The 22,780-nt window shown below is 45.4% G+C and overlaps 1 long non-coding RNA gene across 1 annotated transcript; it reads left to right on the top strand.

Moving 5' to 3' along the window:
* Window positions 1-2,201: 2,201 nt before the first annotated feature.
* Window positions 2,202-3,588, top strand: LOC123017423. Its single transcript, XR_006413600.1, has 3 exons — window positions 2,202-2,231; window positions 2,421-2,461; window positions 3,294-3,588. It is a non-coding gene; the product is annotated as an uncharacterized LOC123017423 (long non-coding RNA).
* The last annotated feature ends 19,192 nt before the right edge of the window (window positions 3,589-22,780 follow it).

The following is a 22,780-nucleotide window of genomic DNA, read 5'->3' as shown; positions in this document are numbered from 1 at the left end:
TCACTGTAGTTGAAAAAAATGCACACCAAAAGCATTTTTTAAATCAATGTGAAAAGGTTGTAGATTTGAAAAGGCCCCCACACAAATGCATACATTAGAAAGCTATGCATGTGTTTTCAAGAGGACCTTGGAAACATGTTGTGTATTTATGGGGAATCAGGATGGAATGAACCGGACACTGGGAAAATGAGTGCCGGAGTAAAACTGAGCTTGAGCTCCATCTGCTTTTGACAGAGGTTCTGAGAACTGTTTGTCCCCACTCCTTTAAAAATGTGAGTCTACATTTCTGCTTCCGTTAAAGAGGAAACACCCTTCTCTTATGTAGATAGTAGATGTGGGAGTGCCAACCAGGACTGGCACAGCGGTGGGAGCAAAGGATTCAGGCTCCCCAACCTTCCCCCTCCCCATCTGTTCCAGATTAAGACTGACAATCTACTCTCTAAAAAGACACGTGCATTCGCTAATTGCATCGATGGTGTGATGCCTTGCTTAGTCTTTTGGCTGTGCTGCCAGGTGTGTTGCACTGCATAACTGCACAGCTACACTCACTACAAGGAAGCAGTTGTCACAGTCTACCAGTTATAGTGTTTCCCACACCTAAACAGAAAGAAAAAATTCTTAAGAGAGGAAAGATGGAATAAATGCAGAAAAAATATGAATAATCCTTCTGTCCGTCCGTCCTTCCTTCCTTCGTTCCACCATCACTTACATATGATCACACAGGATTCATTTGTTTCTTGTGAAGGAGATGTGCATCTTTTGAATAATTTTATCTAATATTGTAATAAGAACAATTGTTGTGGTTTCTTTTTTAGCCTTTTCCGGCATTCCCAGCATTTGTGAGTATCCATTTTATTTTCTAACAGCAGGATTTGTTTCTAGGTATATGCCTGTGAAAAGCAAACATTTCCTATCATTTCTCTTTTAGCTTTCAGAATGATTTTTATTCCTTTCATTTTCTCAAAAAAAGTTTTGCATTTCTTGTATAAGAGAGAAATATAAGCCTTTCGCAGAACCATAGAACAGCAGAGTTGAAAAGGGCGAGAAGGCCATTTGGGTCCAACCCCCCCCCCCCCCCTGTGGTTTCCCTTTTAGCTTCCTGGAGGGTTTCCAGAATATGTATTTATTTTCTTCAAAAAGAACCTACTTGTGTGATATCCTGAAACAGAAGTGATTCTTGGCTTTTCGTTCTTAGCCTCCCTGTGGCTTTCTTACACACATGATTTTTCTTCGGTAGCTTTTTTCAGGTATCCTCCTTCAGGGTAGCACTAAAACCTGATGGAGAAGACCTGGATATCAGATCCCATCCTTTGCACACCCTTTCTCCCAACTCATGGAGGGCAGCACAGGGAGGGGCAGGTGATGTCGGTGCCTGTGGGGTTTTTTATCCATGCCAGCTGTTATGTTGAGCTTTATAGGAACTATCTATGGTGCTGCAATCCATCTCCAAAATAGGTTCTTCCTCAAGAGAATTATTGTTACATTACAGTTCTATACTGCCCTGTGACCGAAGCTCTCTGGCTGTTTCACAAGATTTAAGTTTCACATCCAGATTTCAGCCAGGCCTGGCCCTCCTTAGAGTCCATGATTAAGCCGGATCGGGCACTTCAAGCTATATGGAAGCTGGGTAGTTCCTGTAAAGCACAGAATAAACATTGCCATGGATAAGGAGTCCCAGGGACATGGAGTCAACAGCATCCCTTATCATCAAGGAGGATGCGGGAGTCCTGGCTCACAAGTTTACGATAGCTTGAAATGTGACTAATTCCTGGTTTATTTGTTAATTTGTTTGTTTGTTTGTTTCCAGAATCCAAATGAATATGAGAACCAGGTGAATTTTTCTACTCAACTAATAATATTGGCAACTTTCTATTACTTTGAATTAAGAGTAATTGCCCACTTTTCTTGTTTAGTCTTCTGCAGAAAATGCAGCCAACATGACCCAGGTGAGTAGTCCTTTCAGAGAAACAGTCTTTGTCTTTTTGAATCCTACAATATACGACCCCTTGAAGGCAAAAGGAGAAGGGGACGGCAGAGGAGGTGTTTGTTAGATGGTACCACACGCAATTAACAGGAATTTGGGTGAACTCCGGGAAACAGTGGAGGGCAGGAGTGCGGTGAGCTGTGGTCTATGGGGTCACAGAGAGTTGGACAAGACACAACAACAATATGAGACATTGTTTCTTTTTCTCTTCTTTACTCAGGTGGATCTAGAACCAGAATCTAAGGAAGTGAGTATCTATTTCCTATTATTTCCCACCTTTCCCAGTCTTGAAGCCTCATCAGGCTTAGCAGGAGACTTACAAGGTGGAAATTACAACTCCTTTTTGCAGCAAGAGCCTTTCCCCCATGGATTATGAGCATCAACTTTCATACATGACTCTTGCTCTGAGAGGGTTGCCTGCCTTTTGTTTTTCCAGGTACCAGAAATATAGTCATCTCATCTAGGAAAAACATGCAGGTGAGTACAGAGGATGCTACCTCTGCTCCAGTGCGGATCGACTCTTTGCCGGTTCATCCACAAACACTGAGATGCGAGCGCAGGAGCACCGAGAAGGGAAAGCAAAGCATACGATGCCAGCCACCTATTGCAAAGGACATGTTAAGATGTAGTTGCTCAGATATACATTTTGTGTTGCGCATCCCTCCTGCTCCATGGCTAGGGCTTCCAACAAGGTTGAATACCCAGGAACCCAAACCAAGACAGTTGAGAGTTTATCAGTCAAAGCACAACGCCTAGATAGACAAATCTTTCAGTTTGTTTTCTTCCACATTTCCATTAAAAAACCCAACTCCAATTCCCTTTGTCTCAAATGTGGAGAACATAGTGACTTTTGGTAAATTCTTATCAAACCAGCACTGAAGGGAAATTTCCACACTATATCAGATGAGCCCCCAAAGGCATAGCTGAGGCTCCGGCTAGCATTCCGGCATGCCCTATAGAAATGGCCCTCTCTTAGTGAAAATCCAAGTATACTGATCAGCTGTCAGTCCTGGAACATAGGGTATAATTCCCCTTGCAGTTATGTTCTTGTGCTGCGGTTGTAGTTATGTGGATGGATGTCCTCCAAAATGGCTGCCTTTGACAGCCCTGCTCAGTTCTCCTAAGTTCAAGACCGTGGCTTCCTTTATAGAATTTGGTCACCCTCCCCCCTCCTCCCCCCTTCGATTTTTCCTTGCATGATTGCCTTCTCCAGTGCGTCTTTCTTCTCATGATGTCCTGGCATTATTAGTCAACAAATGAGCAGAAATGGATTTCCCACACACATTTCAATTCTTAAATGTCGTTTCAGAGCTTTCCAGTCATTTCATCTTTTCTAGATTTGCAAACCTGAGAAGAACTCATAATGCCAGCTGCTGTGCTTTTCATCTACAAACTACACTGCCTTCTTACCAATCAGATTGTGGATGTGAACTGCAAAGTACTTCTTACGGAGTGTTTGGGTGTGCGAAGGGGTCTTGTGACTATGCTTTTTGCTGTTGTTGCTGATTTTGGGTGCCTTGACAGCAGCCATGAGGAAGAACCCTTGTGAACCCTTGTGAATGCTGATTGCTTCACATTACTAATATAAATATAAATAAAAATAATGAACAGATGCGTATCTCAAAATGTGGATGTTTTGATTGTTTGGTTCAACTGAAAGAGATTGTTTGTTATTGATTTTCATTACCCTTTGAAAATACTGGGTATTAGTTAGCTGGATCTTTTAGGATATTGGATGTCAACAGCACTATTTAAGTTGCCTGTACTATTTGGAAGACAGAATTTTAAACCCCTAAATCAATCGCCCTCTTGACCACAGTGTTACTTACTCATGTTTAGACTGCAGCCAACCAGCACCCCAAGATCCCTTTCACAAGTGCTGCTCTCCAGCCACTTGTCACCTAACCTGTACTTATGACACCTATTCCTATGCCCCAAGTGCAAGACCTTGCACTTATCCACATGGAACACCATCCTGTTGTCTCCTGCCCACTTCCATAGTCTGTCCAGATCCTTTTGGATCTGGAGTACCTGCTCCTTAGCTGTGGCCATCGCCCCATTTTAGTATCATCTGCGAATTTGATCAGCAGACTGGTCACCCCCTTTTCCAGGTCATCAATGAAAATATTGAACAGGATTGGTCACTGTCACTGGCCACCATCCTGATGATTCTCCACTAATAGTTACCCTCTGCTTTCGGTCCATCAACCATGCCCTAATCCATTGGACAGGGTGTCAGTCAATCCCTCAAACTCCTCAATTTCTCAACCAGGATATCATGGGGCACTTTGTCAAAGGCCTTGCTGAAATGTAGATAAACCATATGCACTGCATCCCCTTCATCTATCCACCTCAAAACCTTGTCATAGAATTCCACAAAGTTTGTCTGGCAGGACCTGTTTTTGTGGAAGCCGTGTTGCATGGCCGCCAACCTCTCTTCCCTATCTAGGGTTACTAGATCTCTTGCTATTATGAGTCTTTCCATTGTCTTTCCTAGAATGGATATAGAGCTAACTGGTCTGTAATTCCCCATGTCCCCTCTACTACCCTTTTTGAAAATTGGGACCACCGACACCACCCTCCAGTCCTCTGGAACTTCACCCATTCTCCACGAGGCCTCAAAAATGGAGGCCAATGGGCATGAGAGTACCCCTGCCAACTCCCAAAATATCCTTAGGTGTAACCCATCAGGGCCCAGCATCTTTGTAATGTCCACTGCCCTGAGGAGCTCTTCAACCTCTAGAGGGGGTGACTCTAATCTGTGCCCTGATCCTGGTATCATCCAGTCCCCCATGTAGATCTTCCCCGTCCTGCTTTGGGGAGAACACAGAGGCAAAATAATCATTTAGCGTCTGTGCCTGTTCCTTCACATCAGTCACTGAATCTCCTTCCTCCTTATTAAGCGGTCCCACCGCCTGTCTCCCCTTCCTCTTGCTATTTACATGTTGATAGAAGCCCTTTTTGTTGCTCCTGATGTTCTTGGCAAGTCTCAGCTCATCATCAGCCTTAGCCTTGCGAAGAGTGCCATCCCTTTTGAGTGCCACCCGCCTCTCCTGAATTCCCTTGCCCTCCAGTACCCTTTCCCAGGAGACTTTCCGCAGCCTGGCCTGCAGTTGTCCAAGTTGGCCCTCGTGAAGCCCCAGATTCTAGTACTCAACCTGACACTTGTCCCCATTCCCTGATAGAAACATAGAAAACAGAGCGAGTCAGAAGAGATCTCCTGGGCCATCTAGTCTGACCTCTGGCACCAGCCAGCTCCACTCACGAGATGCCCACCATGTAGGCTGATCTCAAAGCAAAGGATGGAGTGATCACTCGCATCCGGAGTCCCCTAATCTGCACCCCATCTATCAGCAACTCCCTGTTGCTCAAGACCAAGGCAAGGATATTTACCCCACTCATTGCCTCCTGGGTATTGTGTGAAAAAACCTCCCTCTATAGACTCTAGGAAGTGATGTGACCTGTCCCTTGTCCCTCCCCCAAGATACCCTTCAAATCTGGTCTGTCAGGGCATCGTCCAGGGTCTCAGGTTGACATGGAGGGCGATAACATACTCCCACTGTCAGGTCCCTCCCAATGTCAAAACCCTTTAGTTTTATCCAGACCTCATCTACCAGATCCCCATCTGCACCACCTTCTATCTCATTGCATCCTATCCCTTCCCTGACATATAATGCTATGCCCCTTCCCCTCTTTCTCTTCCTGTCCTTTCTAAACAGGACATGCCCCTCAATGTTTACATTCCAGTCTTACATCCCACCAAGTTTCCATGATCCCCAGCAGGTCATACCCTCCTATTCCCAGGAGAGCTTCAAGCTCTTCCTGCTTATTACCCATGCTCCTGGCATTGGTGTACATGCACCTCAGCTCCCTCCCACAGATCCCTTTCTTTGGGTCCCCTTTCCCCCTCCTTCCTCTCATCTTCCCTGATACTGGCCCCCTCTTCTTAGGAGTCCTGCCAGCTCCTGCAGTACTTCTAACATCCTGGTCCCAAAACCCTGGTCCTCTCCCCTCACTTGTCTAACTAGGACAAGTTTCTGGGGGGCCTCACCCCACATCCCCCTGGCTCAGTTTAAAGCAGGGGTCTCAAACTCAACTTACCGGGGGGCTGCTGGAAGTAGAGTCTGTGTGAGGCTGGGCCACATCAAGTATTCCACCACCGCGGTGGTGGTGGGCCGCTCATCCTGCCTCGCTCCCGGAGGCCGGCCCGGGCGCCACCGGCGCTTTGAAGGCCGCAGGGCCCCTCCCCGTGCCCTGCCAGTCCCAGCAATTGGCCCGCAGACCACGAGTTTGAGACCCCTGGTTTAAAGTCTTCCGGATGAAGCTCACTAGAGCATTTCTGAAGGCCCTTGTCCCCATCCTCGTGAGGTGCACCCTGTCCCTCGCCAGACGTCCATTTGCAAGAAACCGGGTGCTGGGGGTCAAGGAACCCAAAGTGTTCCTTCTGACACCACACCCTGAGTCAGTCCCTCACCTTGACAACCCTCCTTCCCCTGGCTGGCCCAAAATCCTGGACCAGCAGAAAAGAGGAAAAGTCCACTAGGCCCCTGAGTTTCTTGCCAGAGCTTGAAAGTCCCTAGTGATCCCACCCACCCCTTGCCTGGCCACACTGTTCATCCCCATGTGAACCACCAGAAGCAGTTGGTGACCCCCGCAAGGGAAGAAGACGCTCTCCTTTGTCTGCCCTGTGCCGGATGCACGCACAAAGCAGGCAACAGACCTCCCTTGCTTCAGGGTCAGGGCAGCACACCGCCACCTCAGTGCCCCTTAGCAGGGAGCCCCCGACAACGATCACCTGCCCTGCCTCTTCCCGGGGGCAGTGGACAGCCATGCCTTGGCCCTTGCCCCTTGGCTGCAACTGGCCCCAGGCTGGAGATCCCGGGCGGGTTGTCCCCCACGTCCTCCTCAGCCCCAGCCTCCCCAAGTTAGCAGAAGCTGCCTTTACTAAACCGTGAGTCTACTAACTTGTTAAGCATCTGATGCAGAAAATTACTGCAGATCTTTGTCATTGTCACTGGAATTTCATTTCCTAATTTATTTTTGCTAAAGCATATGCTTTTGAAAGATACACACAAGGCTGCTTTAACTGATGGGAGGGGAATGTGTAATTTTCCTTTTTGGGAAGGGCACACATGAAAATGCACGCAGATGTTCACATGAAAAGAACAGTAGGAAAGCTCATAATATGGCATGGACTCAAGTCAAGTCAAGCTTCAAGATTCACAGAACTTCACTGAGCTCAAGTTTTGCTGATTTGCACATCCCTAAAATGAACAAATCCTGATAAAGCAACGAAGGGCACAATTCCTAGGGCCCCCCCCACCCAACCTTGTTGGGAGAAGGCATAGGATTTTTCAGGGTCCTATGACCTCAGAGTTAGTATTCCAAATGTGGATCTCACCCTCGCAGCCAGCACAGAAAGAATCACACCAGCTGCCTCTTCGAGGTCAGAAATCAGCCTCGGAGAGGACTAAAGGGGTGTGGTGGGGAGCAGGGGAGGAGAGTGGGGCTGATGGTGTATGCCGATCCAAACAGCGCCTGTGCCTTCTTTCCTTCCTCTGTGCCGTGCTTCATCTAGATGGTCGTGAATGGGCTGCACATAAGCCCCCACATTTGGGTGGAGGGCATGGTTCACATCCTGAAGATGCAGTTGTGCATCTTACGCATCCTTATGCTTCCATAGAAATGCCTATCAAAGGATGCTGTTAGCACAACCTCACACTGGAGCTCTTCCTGACCACTGTTGTGCCTTTTCTGTAGGAGCATCAAGCTGCATAGGTACAAATGCACATTACAAATAAAATGTGGTTGTGGTTAGTCGCGAAGCCGTGTCCGACCCATAGCGACCCCATGGACAACATTTCTCCAGGCCTTCCTGTCCTCCACGATCCCCTGGAGTCCATTCAAGCTCACACCAACTGCTTCAGTGACAAAATAATCGCAACATAATAGAAATAACTAGCAATAACTGACCTGCACTCACAGCATCAGAACAGGGGATATGGAAACTTATTCACACCTAAATGGAATGAAGGAAGTGAAATGAATGTATTATTGCCACCGTTGTATGCCTGAGAGCATTGCATTGTCAAATGAGCGCATTGATAGGCAGTGTACCCAGTCAGTTGTGGTTTTTGGCAACTCATTGAGCGAGAAAGTGTAACTTTGGAAGGTGGCCACTATTGCCAAGCCAAAAAATAAAATCTATCAGCAAAATAGATGTCATTTAACACTCCATAGCATTGTGAAGCTATTGTTGAATAGAAGTCCCATCATTAAATAGGAATACAAGAAGAGCCATGCTGGGTCAAAACCAAGTGTCCATCTAGTCCAGCATTCAGTTCGCACAGTGACATACCAGTGTCTACAACTTTACCAGAGAGCTGCTGCCAGTCAGAGAATATTGTTGTTGTTAGTTGTGAAGTCGTGTCCAACCCATTGCAACTCCATGGACAACACTCCTCCAGGCCTTCCTGTCCTCCACCATCCCTCGGAGTCCACCCAAGCTCACACCGACCACCCCAGTGACCCCATCCAGCCACCTGATCCTCTGCTGTCTCCTTCTTTTGCCATCTATTGTTCCCAGCATTAGGCTCTTCTCTAGGGAGTCCTTCCTTCTCATCAGGTGGCCAAATTATTTGAGTTTCATCTTCAGCATCTGGCCTTCTAAAGAGCAGTCAGGGTTGATCTCCTCTGACCGGTTCAATTGCCTTGCAGTCCAAGGGACTTGCAGGAGTCTCCCCCAGCACCACAATTCAAAGGCCTCAATTCTTCGACGCTCAGCCTATTGTTATGTGACTTCATGAATAAAAGCCCATCATAATGTCCCACTCATGATTTAGTTGTATAACACAATTTCCTTCGCTCCTAACATAAGATTTCTCTCTTGCAAACACACCCACATTTGTGTTAACATTGAACATTTAGTGGGAATATTTGTCTCACATTAAAATGATGAAACCTTCTGGAGGTGGCCTAAGTGAACATCACATGTAGATGAAATCAGTTTCGACTCACACTGGGAAGTAGGACATGAGCAATGCAGCATGCAGTTTCCGTCCAGTTTTCGCTAGGGTTGGGGAACCTGTGCCCCTCTGCAAGCGGCTGAACCCCACCTCCCAGTAGCCCCAGCCTGCAGGGATTGCTGGGTAATGCGAAGGCTACAATAATGAATAGTGCAATTTTGAGTTCTTCTCCAGGCCTACATGGAACAGTGCCAGGAGGAAAGAGAGCTTATCAATATCCAATGTGCTTACAATTAGGGAGGGCAGAAAGCCAAGAGGAAATGCCAGACATGATATAACATAAACTAATGAAGTTGAAGAAAGAACTGGCTTGAGTGGCATAAATAAATGTGTGTAAATAATCTATGCAAAAGTGACACGTCATCTCAAATCAATGAATAACTACAGGCAAAGTGGAAATCTAATCAGAAAAGCAAGAAAGAGGAAGGAGGGAAGGAGGGAAGGAGGGAAGGAGGGAGGGGGAGGGGAGGGGAAAGTTAGACTAGCCCCAACATTCCTTTTTTACCTGGGGTCTTGGACACATAATGAGAAGGAAGGACTCATTGGAAAAGACTCTGATGCTGGGAAAGATTGAAGGCAAAAGGAGTTGTTTAGATAGTGCCACCGATGCAATGAACATGAAGTTGGGTGAACTCCAGGAAACACTGCAGGACAGGAGGCCCTGGCGCGCGATGGTCCATGGAATCGTGCCTGAACAACAACATGAAGTGCGGCTACATGTTGTATCTATGTTGGCACTGGGGTGTCAGCGAAAGGGCCATCTCAGCTGGCCATGTTGTCACACACACTTACCTGCCTTGCATGGAATTCAGTGTGGGGCAGTGGCTCATCACCAGAGGGGGGGGTATGAAAGGTTTGCTGTGTTCAAATTGACCAATGACTGACTTCCCAACCTGGTGCCCTTCAGATGGTTCGGACTACAACTCCCAGCAATCCGGACCAGTGGCTATGCTCTCTGTGGCTGGTGGGAGTTAAAGCCTCCCCCACCAAAAATTGGGAGGCTCCAGTCTAGGTTTTTGTGATTTCCACTTACTCAGCACCGAATCACCAAGCGAGGTGGGTTCATGGGGATGTAGTTCAGTTAGGCTAGGATGGCCATAACTGGTAGAACCTGTCATGGCATGTTATCAGTGAGCCCCCAGAGGCACTGAGAAGATGAAAGAGGATCCTGTGACACGGGGACGGGAAAAGAAAGGGAGCCTGTGGGGCATGAGTGGGTCTAGCAACCCCATGAGTTGTGTGGCTCAGTAGGGTTGTGTTTCAGGAAGGCATGGACTGGAAAGTGTGGCTGGAGGATGGACACCATTGTGTTGCCTGTGCACTCAAGAACAAGTTAGGGCTGTCCTTCTTCATTAGCTAGATCTGTGATCCTCCAGATGCTTTGGTCAACAACTTCTGTCAGTTCTAGCCAGTAAGCTCATGGTGAGGGATGATGGGAATTGTAAGCCAAAGTATATAGAAAGACACAAGTTGCCTATCCGCGGACTACACCTACCCAGTTAATTCTGCTGCAGATCAAATAGTATCTTTCATTTTCCCAGAGTCTGGTATGTGCCTCTAAGTTTCTCTGGATGGTCATGGATGATTCCATTCCAATCCACCTGGCCAGTGATCTTTATTGATAAGAACAAATAAAGTACCCCAGTCATGGGAATGTGACTGAAACAAATCAGATCTTGTGGAAAAGAGCAAACATTCTAGAATCTGAGATTGTTTGAAATGAAAGGAAGCGGAGGAGAGTAGACAAGTAGACCGTAAATGCACTCAATTTATGTACCCACTTTCACTCTGCACCTGCTAGGTATGTGGCAAGACCACCTCAGAAAGATCAGTCGAGTGAGCCTGAATAGCAAACAAATGAACAAGAACAAAGAACAAAGTGGATGGAAAATAACTGAATTAACTGGAGTGAATTCTAAGTAACCTAATTCTGCCAATAGCTGAAATGCAAATGAATGAATAATTAGTCTAGGGGTCCTCAACCTCTTTGGATATTTAGAGTCCTGAGTTGATGCTCTCCTATGGCTGCCATGGAGAGCATGACCAGACATAAAGTACCCATTTCCTAGAAGGCAAACTGAGGAGGGTCTGGGGAAAAGGAAAAAAAAACATCTTCACTGAGAGCCAGTGTGGTGTAGTGGTTAAGAGCCTGGGACTGGGACTCAGGTGATCTGGGTTCTAGTCCCCGCTCAGCCTTGGAGCAAACTGGGTGACTTTGGGCCTGTCACAGACTCTCAGCCCAACCTCACAGGGTTGTTGTTGTGGGGATAAGATGGAGGAGGAGATGTAAGCTGCCTTGAGCCCTTTGTAGGAAAAAGGCAGGATATAAATTGAAAAATAAATAAATAAAACTGAAATACAAAGTAGAGCAGGTTGATTTCAGCACTCACTTCAGGACAGGCAAGCTGACGAGGCTCAAGGACAAGTAAGAAACAGAGCACAGTGCAAGGATGGGGTGTGAACCTGACATGCCAAATCACTTATTGCCTCCACAAAGCACAACAAATATCCCTCAACAGCAGGTGCACAGGTGATGCTCAGAGAGAAATATGCAGTCAGATCCCCTCACCTACACAACACATTCACACAAAAATCCAGAACATACACGAACCACATCGGACCCAAAAGAACCAAGATGAATGCACAATGTACTCAGACAAAAACTAGGCGACACATACATATGTAAAATGCCTCCTTTGTTTCCCACCCCACCTACTGTAAGCTCATAGGGTGTTGTCCCCCACTCTATTTTTCCTTCCTTCAAAATAATTGCAGAACTGCTGTCTCGTACCATTTCTGTTTCCCAAGACTACCTCTGTGGGCTGTGTGGAATCAGCCTCCCAGGGTTTTTATTATCTCTTGAAATACATTTTTACCACAGGCAGGGAATCTGGCAGTCCTGGGGAAAGGTATCCCCTGGGAACCTGGTACCCCAGAATGTGTAGGCCATTCCTACCAGTCACGCACAAATACCATGTACAAATATCTTTGTGTGCCCCATTTTTCTAGAGAACTGGAGCTTCTGCTGGGAAGCAAAATGTCCAAGGATTCCAGAATGGGACAGGGGGCACACAGCAAAGATAGGGAGCTCAGTTTGCTCCCTAGAAATTTCCCCTGGGGGCCACATATGGCTCATGAGCTGCATGTTGCCGGCTGCTGTCATACGGGCATGGTGTAAAAGGTGGAGGACTTGTGGATTATGTTGGGAACGGTTTGCTGTGCATGATGTGTCTTCATATTTATGGGAATTTATAAACCACTTGCGTTTACCATTGTAAAATGTTGCACATTAACCATAAAAGAAGAAACAATATAAAAGCTCAATTTGTGGAATATGTATTGCACTCAAACTTCCATAAGTTGTAGGCTGAACTACACAAGAAAGACCTAAACCATCAGATACTCCTTCAACATCTGCCTAAAATGGTTCACGTGTGTCTAATCTTACAGGAAGACAACATTACTTAATGGGTGCAATCGCAACTCTGCAACGAGAGAGTGGCCTCCAGGGGAATGTGGCAACAGTAGGTGAGCCGCACCAAATGGCCTCAAGGACTGGATTAGTCTACAGGGGAGAAACCCTGAAAGATTTCATGCCCAAGTTCTTCAGAGCTTTATATACTAATGTGGGGACCGTACCTGTTTCTCTCAACATACAGCAAACCAGGGTGGATACTTGGAGCTCTGAATCTGAACTGGAAGGAAAGGTGAGGTCAGAATGCTGAGCTGAAATGTCAGGGTTAGCAAGCTTTGAGATAAGCCAAGTCGCTGATGAGAAAGAGGCCACCTCTGCTTTGGGGAGGAGAATGAAGATCAGAAGGGGAGGGTTGCAACTGGATCAGTCCAGTTGTCCAGTGCCAGGCCAAGCAGTGGACCACTTCAATACTGTTTGGCATGTCTGCCATCTGGCTCACAAGCAGTGCAAATCTGCCTAGGGTGCAGCCAGCTCCATTTGGTGGGGAAGAAAGGAGGGGAATTCTGCTTAGAACCAAATTCTAGCATGAGCAGAACTCAATCTACAATTAGAGGGCTCATCAACTCTGGCTAAGGATGTGACTTTTGCATCACTCACTTTTGTACCACAAAGTCAGTCCTGAATGGGCAGCTGTAACACAACAAAAGACTCTTGTTAGAAGCCCTTCATCTTGATCTGCTAGGCAGGGGAAAGGAGAGAGTTTGGGGGAGCAAGAGTGATCAGCCAGGAGCAACTCCTTACAAACTGCCCTGAAAGCTGTTCCTTCAGCACAAGTGTAAAATGCTGCTGATGGGTTGCCTCACTTACAATCTAACTGAATCATTCTGTACCAGCTGTTCCTTATGGACCAACCTTAAAGGCAGCTCCACGTAAAGCACATTGCAACAATCCAGCTTTGAAGTTGCCAGTGTCGTGGTTGAAGGCCCCCCGTAACTGATCCCAGCTGGAAGTTGATAAAAGGCACTCCAAGGTACTGAGACACCTTTGACCTCTAGCAACAAATATGGCTCCAGAAGTATCCCCAGACAGTCATCTGATCCTTTGGGAAGTTGATAACCACATCCAGAAAAGATGACCTCCCTGTGTCCTGGACTTGGGAACTGTTCGTTCACAAGGCCTCCATCTTGCCAGGAAACAGCCTCAGCTTATTGGCCCACACTGAGTCCATCACTGCATAGAGGCAACTGATTCAAATTTAAGGGTGAGGAGGAGCTGGGTGTCCAAAGTGGTGGCACGTGAACTGTTTTGGGCATGTGGCCTTCTTTGATAAGAACAAAAGGTATTTTCAGGTGATGTCCTCTGACATTCAGAAGCTAATCCCGCCTGTCATATTTACTGCCAGACAGATGATTAGTTTATCTAGATACAACAGGGAACATGCAATTATTACAAACACAACACTTGGTCAAGGCATATATGCCGTTTAAATCAATAACAAGACAATTATTACTGAGGCAGAAAAGGGGATTTACTGAGATGTTAATTTCCTGGAAACATTTTTCTAACGCTAGGAAATAGAAAAATCCTGGAATGATTCAGGCAACTGATAGAATTAGACAGCCCCATTTTTACATGCCCTTTGGGGTGCTGGTGGGTTCTGACTGGGACACAGGAATGGATGTAGGGAGGACAAGCTTGAAATGGCTACTGCACAGTTTGTGGGTTCTAGGTAGGTAGAACTGGATGAAGTAAAATCAGGTTTGGTACCATCTTATTTTAACTCATCCACATATAGGTTGCTTTGGCACAATGGTAAAACAGAACACCAAAAGGTTCTTGGAAGTTCTCTGATCTAGTTTACTGAATATATTTTAATCATTCAAACTGTTAATGAGCTCGGTTTTAAATTTTGTGTTGCATTGTAATGCTGTTTTTAATGTATTTGCATTTTATACTGTACTTTTTGTTCTGAACCAATTGCTATTGACTTCAGCTTCCAGATAAAATAAATAAGCTATATCAATTCCACTTCAAAAGACATTCAAGACCAAGTAATCCAGAACTCCAAATTTCAGAAGGAAATATAAATGAAAAATATTTAGGAGTCCCCTTCATGGATCACTGCCTTGTCATGGCGAAGGGGCTTGCGTAGCTCAATGAAGTGATGAGCTATGCCGTGCGGGGCCACCCAAGACGGACAGGTCATAGCAGAGAGCTCTGACAAAACGTGATCCACTGGAGAAGGAAATGGCAACACACTCCAGTATCTGTGCCATGAAAACCCCATGGACAGTACCAAAAGGCTGGAAGATGAGCCCCTCAGGTTGGAAGGTGTCCGATATACTACTGGGGAAGAGCGGAGGATTAGTACTAGCAGTGCCAGAAAGAATGAAGCGACTGGGTCAAAGCCAAAAGGACACTCAGTTGCAGATGTATCTGGTGGTGAAAGGAGAGTCTAATGCTGTAAAGACCTATACTCCATAGGAACCTGGAATGTAAGATCCATGAATCGAGGCAAGCTGGATGTGGTCAAACAAGAGATGACAAGACTGAACATCGGCATCTTAGGAATCAGTGAACTAAAATGGACAGGAATGGGTGAATTTAATGCAGATGACCATCAGGTATACTACTGCAGGCAAGAATCTCTCAGAAGAAATGGAGTGGCCTTCATAGTCAATAAAAGAGTAGGAAAAGCAGTACTGGGATACAACCTCCAAAATGACAGAATGATCTCAGTTTGAATCCAAGGCAAACCATTCAACATCACAGTAATTCAAGTCTATGCCCCAACCACTGGTGCTGAAGAGGCTGAAGTTGACTGGTTCTATGAAGGCCTACAACACCTTCTAGAATTAACACCCAAAAATGATGTCCTTATCATCATGGGGGATTGGAATGCTAAAGCGGGAAGCCAAAAGATAACTGGAATAACAGGCAAGTTTGGCCTTGGAGTATGAAATGAGGCAAGGCACAGGCTGGAAGAATTTTGTCAAGAGAATACGATGGTCATAGTAAACACTCTTTTCCAACAACCCAAGAGACGACTCTATACATGGACATCACTAGATGGTCAACACAGAAATCAGATTGACTATGTGCTCTGCAGCCAAAGATGGAGAAGCTCTATCCAGTCAGTAAAAACTAGACCAGAAGCTGATTGTGGCTCAGATCATGAGCTTCTTGTTGCAAATTTAGACTTAAATTGAAGAAAGTAGGGAAAAGCACTAGGCCACTCAAGTATGACCTAAATCATATCCCTGATGAATATACAGTAGAGGTGACAAATAGATTTAAGGAATTAGATCTGATAGACAGAGTGCTTGAAGAACTATGGATGGAGGTTCACAACATTGTACAAGAGGTAGCAACGAAAAACATCCCAAAGGAAAAGAAATGCAAGAAAGCAAAATGGCTTTCTGAGGAAGCTTTACAAACAGTTGAGGAAAGAAGGGAAGCTAAAGGCAAGGGAGAAAGAGAAAGATACATTCAACTGAATGCAGAATTCCAGAGAATAGCTAGAAGGGATAAGAATGCCTTCTTAAATGAACAGTGCAAAGAAATAGAAGAAAACAATAGAATAGGGAGGACCAGAGATCTCTTCAAGAAAATTGGAGATATGAAGGGAATGTTTCATGCAAAGATGGACATGATAAAGGACCAAAATGGCAGGGACCTAACAGAGACAGAAGAGATTAAGAAGAGGTGGCAAGATTACACAGAAGAACTATACAAGAAAGAGCTTAACGTCCCTGATAACCATGATGGGGTGGTCACTGTCCTCTAGCCAGACATCCTGGAATGTGAAGTCAAAAGGGACTTAGGAAGTCTGAGCAACAACAAAGCTAGTGGAGGTGACAGTATTCCAGCTGAGCTATTCAAAATCTTAAAAGACGATGCAGTAAAAGTGCTACACTCAATATGCCAGCAAATTTGGAAAACTCAGCAGTGGCCACCGCATTGGAAAAGGTCAGTTTACATTCCGATCCCAAAGAAGGGCAATGCCAAAGAATGTTCATACTATCACACCATTGCACTGATTTCACATGCTAACAAAGTTATGCTCAAAACCCTACACGCTAGGCTCCAGCAGTATGTGGACCGAGAACTACCAGAAGTACAGGCAGGGTTTTGAAGAGGCAGAGGAACTAGAGATCAAATTGCCAACATACGCTGGATCATGGAGAAAGCTAGGGAGTTCCAGAAAAACATCTATTTCTGCTTCATTGACTACGCTAAAGCCTTTGATTGTGTGGATCACAACAAATAGTGGCAAGTTCTTAAAGGGATGGGACCATCTTATTTCTCTCTTGAGAAACTTGTATGTGGGTCAAGAAGCAACTGTGAGAACTGGACATGGAACTACTGATTGGTTCAAAATTGAGAATGGAGTTCAACAAGGCTATGTGCTGTTGTCCTGGGCTCTAAGCTCACTGCAGATGGGGACTGCAGCCAAGAAATTAAAAGACGCTTGCTCCTGGGGAGGAAAGCTATGGCAAATCTAGACAGCATGCTAAAAAGCAGAGACATCACCCTGCCAACAAAAGTGTGTATAGTCGAGGCTATGGTTTTCTCAGTTGCAATGTATGGCTGTGAGAGTTGGACCATAAGGAAGGCCGAGCACCAAAGGATTGAGGCCTTTGAATGGTGGTGCTGGAGGAGACTCCTGTGAGTCCCTTGGACTGTAAGGCAATCAAACCAGTCAGTCTTAGAGGAGATGAACTGTGACTTTAGAAGGCCAGATACTGAAGATGAAACTCAAATACTTTGGACACCTAATGAGAAGGAAGGACTCACCGGAGAAGAGCCTAATGCTGGGAACAATTGACAGCAAAAGAAGAAGGGGACGGCAGAGGATGAGGTGGCTGGATGGAGTCACTGGGGCAGTTGGTGTGAGCTTGTGGACACTGGGGGATGGTGGAAGACAGGAGAGCCTGGAGGAATGTTGTCCATGGGGTGGCAATGGGTCAGACATGACTTCGCGACTAACAACAACATTTAGGATATTCTTCTTCTCTTAGCTTCTCATTCCCTGATTTCAGATTTCACAATGTTTTGGGCCCATCCATAATTATTTCTGCATCTCAGGGACTGATCAGACACTTGGGAGCTACTCTGTATTCCATCTTGTCTCCTTTACTGAACTTTGTCCCTTGCAAAGGATAACCCAGCTTTAATCCAATGTGATAAAATGCTGTTATCCCCAGCTAAACAAGTTATGCCCAATTTGAGAAAGCCCTTAGCCTGAAATAAACGTATTTATTCCCAATTTGGGAAAACACAGCTAATTCCAATGAACCCCAACTAATCCCAACTTCAGAAAACCCAACTAAAACCAAACAACTACAACTATCCCAAAGTAAATCCAACTAGGTGATCCAAACTAACTGCAGCTTGGGAAAAGTCAGACCCTACTACAACTTGCAATGGAAATAAAACTTTCCTTGCAAAGGGAAGCCCAGCTTACTCTCCCTAATTATCTCCTTCTGGAGGGCTTTGAGGGTCTCTTTACCCCTCGCACTTTTAAAGGTGTGTCTATCATCCTGAAAATGCGTACCTAAAAATTGCAGTGCATATGTGGCCAAATTGTGTTTGCCAATACATGTATTGGGTAGGCGCACCCAACAAGGAGCGGGATTGGCAGTGGGCCCTACTGAATGTATGTCTGGGGGAAAAACCAGATTTGCTGATTTAAAATATTTAATTGGCGATGTTAGTTTATGGGTCAAGACAGGTATAATGCACTGAAAGCAACAAGGAGTCCAATCTACTTGGACATAATTTTGGTTTTATTTTTGCTTTATTATTTTTTGTACCTTAATATTATACACCGCCCCATTCCCATAGGATCTGGGCAAGTAACAAAAAACTAACAGTGAATAATATTAACTAAGACAACATATTAAATAAAACTGACAGATAACCAATCTGGGAAGGCCTCTTGCAAGAGAGACCTTTAAACTCCCTCTTAAAGGTGGGGATTTGGGAAATCAGATACATCTGTTCTGGCTGGCCATTCCACAGTGTAGGGACAACCTCTCAAAAAGTCTTCTGGGTGGTTGACATTAATCTTACGTCAGAAGATTAACCCCAGAAGACTATAGCTTGTGGGGTGGAAAGTATGGCTCAAGGCACTCCTGAAAGTATTTTGGACCCAAGCCATGAAAGGCTTTAAAGGCAATTACCAACAGCTTGTACTGTATCCCTAAACCTATTAGCAAAACAGTGTGAAGACATTAAAAGAGGTGATATGTGGTTTCTTTATGATGTCCCAGAGAGCAGCCTGGCTGCCATATTCTGTAGCAGCTGCAGTTTCCAGCACAGGCACAAGGATCGCCCTAATGCAGAGCACAGTGCCGAGACGGAGCCCAGAAGTCACCAATGTCTGCAGTACTGTTTTCAGGTCGTTCTCCTCCAGGACAGAGCACAGCTGTGAACCAGCTGAAGCTCACAGAGGACACTCTTGGCCACGGCTTCTGTCTGAGCTGACATCTGACAGGCCAGGTCTAGTAGCACCCGCAAACTGCACACTTAGCCTTTCAGGGGAGTGTGACCCCCCATTTGAACCAGTTGACACATGTCTAATCCTGGATTTGCACCCTTAACTGCAAGCACCTCTGTTCTGTCTGGATTCAACTTATTTGTTTTTTTCATCCTGCCCGTTACCAACTTCAGGCGATCATTCAGAAAGGAGATACTCTCTCTGGAAGCAGCAGCAGGTGATGGCAAGGAGAAGTAGGTCTGGGTGTCACCAGCACACTGAAAACACCCAGAGCCACTCCTCTGGATGATCTCTCCCGGTGGCTTCATGCAGATGTTAAACATCATCTGGAGACAGAATGGAGCCCTAGTCAATTCCTGATTCCTTTCTGTGACAAGGGACATGGCAGGAGACCAATTCTGCCTCTGGGACTGACTGGAGACCTATTAGATCCATAAGCCTTTGGGGGCAGACCATTCCCATAGGTCCATCCTCTCTACAGGGTGACAAAAAAGAGGCTATGATCTCAGCCTTGACCAGGTAATGATTTGACCAAACCACAACTGAGGGTACAGGAAACTCAGCCTTCAAAACCAGCTGTTCAGCGCTGAATATGGCTTCAAGTGTGGAACCAGCGGCCCACTGGGACAGGCCCATGCATGCCATGGTTAACAAGAATTCATGGGCAGCACCAGACAAACTGAATTCCAAAGCAAATTGAAATCTCCCAGGATTAACCATCTGGGAGAATCCAACACCAGTACCAAGACCAGTTCTGTGAGCTTGACCAGAGATTCAGTTAGACAATGTGGTGGTCTATATACTAGTAGAATCCCCAGGCTATCACTGGACCCCAACCTTGAGTATACACACTCGATGTATTTCAGCTCTTTTTATATATAGTAGGCAGTATTTAAATTGATGAAATAAATAAACCAGAGTAATTAAGTTCAAAATCCAGGAGCTACTTGGATTTAACTATGATACATTTTCATATTTTGGTTTCATTTGATTTTGGTACACTTTAACATATTGATCAGATAACATATTTGTACCTAAATATTTATTTATTTCTTATACTTATATCCCGCCTTTCTCCCACTGTGGGACTCAAGGTGGCTACATGTGCTTCCCAGCTGGTCTCTTCTCCAAGCTCAGGCCAGCCCCAGACCTGCTTAGCTTCCACATGGTGGATGCCTTATTGCCAAACTCTGCAGTTTTAGATTGGATTAGACAGTCTGGTAGTCTGCATGCATTTTGTCCTGAAACATTCATAATGCTGACCAGGGCTGAGGGGAGTTGTAATCAAATCATCTGGAGCATTCCAGATTGCCTACCCATTTTAGCCTTTCTTGATTCCTTGAGGTTGCGTAAGAATTTTCTATTCATTCCATCTTTCAAAGTCACCCATCAACTGCACGATGATGTGGAAGTGTTATCCATACTACCCAAATACTCTGCCATGTACTTCATTGTGTATATTTGATAAAAGTCAAGTTAAGCCTCATTGAACATGCCAGTTACAAAGAATAATGAAATCTGTTCTTTGTCACCCAGTTGGCCCCTGGTGTTTGGTGCCAATGATTACTTTCCACCTGATGATGTTTATGATAAGTTGACCTTTCCTTATTGACAGAAGTGGTGGGTCTCCTTGACAAAGGAGGTATTGCATTTGGTCACCCAGGCCTGAGATTTCAGGGCGGTCGCAGAATATAAATTGGGCAGAGGAAGGTACCCAGTCCTCACATTGGTGACTCTTCATCCCAAAAGCACCAAAGGAAAGCCAAGATGAAGCTCCCAGTCACGGCGGCTTTTCTTCTCGTCTTTCTCCTTTGCCCCAAGGAAAGCATATCGGTAAGGCTGTGCTTGCAATTAAGCAAGATTGCAAGAATGTTTGGCAAGGGAGCTGAAATGAGTATGCTGGTTTCATGGGATATTGTATTATTGTAGTAACCGTATAGCATAGTAGTAGCTAAACTTGGGCAAAATTGAGAACATTTGCTTCCTCTTTCATCTCTGTGCTGGGCAGACTTTGGGGTTGTCAGATTGACTTTTCTATTAGATCCAAGGTTCACTAATCAGAATGAGGGTGGGGGAAGGGGGGAAGTCTTTGCTCCACTAAGTTCTAGGGAACTAAAATTTGCTTAGTGAAATGGGCCCAAAACAAGGTAGTTTGGTTCATGAGAGCAAGAGGCTCCCTATGCCAATACTTCGAACAGGACCAAATTATGCACCCTGCTCTTTCCTTGGAAGTTTCAGCAGGCTGCTGGCAGTGGTGGGAATACCAAGTGATAGTTTTCCTTGGCCAATGACCCCTCATATAAGGGTGAAACCAAATAATTTTGAGTGGGGTAAGGGTTTTTTTCATTCAGATAAGGTGGAGGAGAGGTTTAAAGTTCGATTACATTTGCTGCCCTGAGCGTAAAATGTCCCAGTCTGGATGATGTTACATCTCAATGAAGCATCCTTCCGAGAAGCACAGACGATGCTACACGGGGCATGGGATGTCGCCAAGGTCTGCTGTAGCATTGCTTATATTGGGGCAATTGACAGGCCTGGAGGATGAAGAACGGCAGTGCACACGGCAGGCTGACCATTGCTGGAAGCAGTAGCAAAGCGACGTAAGCACAGAGAACTTAGAACCTCTGCTGCCTCATCTAAATGCTCTGCCCTCTGCAGGGTGTGAAGGGTAGGGCTGAGTGTCTGCAAAGCTCCCCCAATCAAGCAGGGGCTTGCTGAAAAGCCCCCAGGGCTTGCTCCTCTGCTTACCCATTGCAAAGCTCCTTGTTCACCTGTGTTTTGTTCTTGTCCAGATAAAGGAGGAAGTGAGAAGGAGAAGAAGTAGAGTAACAGATGTCATGGCCTATTTGCTCATGGGCTCCTTGGCTGGCAAGCACAAAAATGAAAGCAATGACAAGAAAGAGAAAGGGCTGCTGGTGCAAATTGGGATAAGCAGTGAAGGAGGCGATCCCTTGAAGGTTTCTGGCCCAAAGACCCTTACAGAACTGGGGCCGGCACTGAAAAATATTTCTACCCTTCCCCAAAGCTGGTTCAAAATACCATCTCTATAGTGGAAAAATGACCTTGGGAAAGTATAGGTGTATGTGTGACTATGGGTGGCAGGAACGTGCCTTGATACTAAAAAGACTTCATACTTGGAATTAGAACCATCAAAAACACATAGCAAGATACTTATGTTTCTTTGTTGCTGATTTCCAATTTAGGCACCTCTGCTTCCGGCTGTGGTGAGTATTACAAAACTCTTGTGTATTGACGGAATTGTCCCAGTTCAACAATATGCTTGCATAATGCCACAAAAAACCTTTTGTTCGCATGCCAAAGCACAAACTTTATTTCTGCTGTGGCAAATAAATCGCTGAAAAAGACATGAGATTGGAGCAACTGCTGTCCCTGGTTCACCAATTAAAATGATCATTTCACTCGTCACCCAGAATGGGATGCAATCGTTCTTCAGAAGTACTCTTCACTGTAGATTCTTCCCACCATGACTTTTGTGATGCAGAAGTGATGGGGACAGGTTGAGTGAGACATGAATGACTTAGTAAGACCACATAGGAACCAAAATATGAAATTTGTGCAGATGAGAAAGAATTGCTTAGTATGAAATTATAACACAAAAGCTGTACAGAAAGGCCTTGTAACTTGCTGTTTTAGGGAGATGGTGTCAAACTGCAATGTGGAATAGAAATTTCATATATTTCCAAGGGGTACTGATTAGGAATCTGGTAACTGTATGTAGGTGATGAATTCACTCTAGATGCAATTCAATTGTGCTTCCCAGATTTTCTTCTTCTTTTCGTGCAACAAGGAAAAAGTAGAGAAGAGGCAGAAGGAGTGAACATGCTTCTGTGTTT

Source organism: Varanus komodoensis, unplaced genomic scaffold (genome assembly GCF_004798865.1).
Source record: "Varanus komodoensis strain SLA01 unplaced genomic scaffold, ASM479886v1 scaffold93, whole genome shotgun sequence".
NCBI classification, from domain to species: Eukaryota; Metazoa; Chordata; class Lepidosauria; order Squamata; family Varanidae; genus Varanus; species Varanus komodoensis.
The sequence above is the reverse complement of the archived record's forward strand: the minus strand, read 5'-3'. Positions and strand labels throughout refer to the sequence as shown.